Raw genomic sequence first — 1524 nt, 5'->3', positions numbered from 1 at the left:
ATAAAAGAAAGAAACATAACGAACAGAATCAAGAACTCAAGAGAAAAATCACACAAAAAAAACGCAAAATAGCAGAAAGACGAAGAAGAAACGAGAGAACACGAGAGAAGAGAAGAGAGAAGAGAGGCAGGTGTGTGCAGGAGTAGGGGTAGGGAGGCCAGGTAGGGGGGGGAGGGGAAGGCCACAACAATAATGGAAACCCCGCCTTTGAAGTCGTTGCTCGCTGCGGCCCCTTCGTTTGTTGTCGAGAGCAAGGTCAATCAGGGAACGTGGCGACCCCTGTGTGACACTGACGCAACCTCGTATATGATGTAAGTGAACGCAGCACCTGCCTTGAACCGCCTGCTGTGAATGAACGCGGTCGGTTCCAGCGCTCCCCGTCTGCCAGCGATTGATGCTTGGCTGTGCGTAAGGAGGAGGGGGAGAGGAAGGAGGAGGGGGAGAGGAAGGGGGAGGCAGGGAGGGTTGGGGAGGTAGGGAGGAAGGGGACGTAGGGGAGGTTGGGAAGAGAGGGAGGAAGGGGAGGTAGGGAGGGTTGGGGGAAGGGGAGGTAGGAAGGGCGGGGAGTTGGGAAAAGGAGGTGGAGAGGAGGGGGTTGGGAAGGGAGAGGAGGGGAGAGAAGTGGAGAGAAAGGGGGGTTGGGAGAGAGAGAAGGAGGAAGAGCGGGGAAGGAGGTGGAGGAAGAGAAAGAGCAGGGGAAAGTGTGGGGAAAGACAGTGGTCCGGGCGGAGATGGAGATCTGGGGAGAGAGCAAAGGGCTGGGGAGGGAGTTGGGGAGGTGGGGAGGGAGAGAAGAAGAGGAGAAAGATGTGTAGGGGAAAACGGAGGACTGGAGAGAGAGAGAGAGGGCAGGAGAGGGAGGTGAAGAGTGGGGAGAGAGACGGAGAGGAAGGTGGGGAGGAAAGACGGGGAGGAAGGTGGTAAGGGAGGTGAGGAGAGGGGAGAGAGACGGGGAGAAAGGCGCGGAGTGGGGAAGGAGGTAAGGAATTGGGAAGGAGACGGCGAGTGGGGAGGGAGCGGCGAGGGAGACGGGAGTGGGGAGGGAGGGTGGGAGAGGGGAGGGAGACGGGAGTGGGGAGGGAGGGTGGCAGAGGGGAAGGAGGTGGGGAGAGGGTGAAATGTACCTGAACTTACGCCCTGCATCCCTAATGGGCGGAGGAAACGTCTGAGTGCATGGTGATAGGGCGGTAATGAAGCTGGAAATGAGCTTAATCGTTGTTGATAATGCTAATCCCGGATATTGATGGAAATGCGCATGATTGGCAGCATGGAAGTGATGGCGATCTCGGTGGTTTTGATGGTATTGACATGCCAGCATTTTTTTTTTCTTTTTCTTTAGGGGAGATTTTTCTCTCTCTTTTGGGGGGATTTTTTTTCCTCTTTTTTTTTAAGGGGATTTTTTTTTTCTCTTTTGGGGGATTATTTCTCTCTCTTTTTTTTTTTTTTGGGGGGGGGTTGTATTCTTTTTTTCCTTTTCTTCTTTTTTTTTGGATAAGAAGTCATACTAATTCCAGGAACTATTTA

The sequence above is a fragment of the Penaeus monodon genome, chromosome 33 (genome assembly GCF_015228065.2).
Source record: "Penaeus monodon isolate SGIC_2016 chromosome 33, NSTDA_Pmon_1, whole genome shotgun sequence".
NCBI classification, from domain to species: domain Eukaryota; kingdom Metazoa; phylum Arthropoda; class Malacostraca; order Decapoda; family Penaeidae; genus Penaeus; species Penaeus monodon.
The sequence above is the reverse complement of the archived record's forward strand: the minus strand, read 5'-3'. Positions refer to the sequence as shown.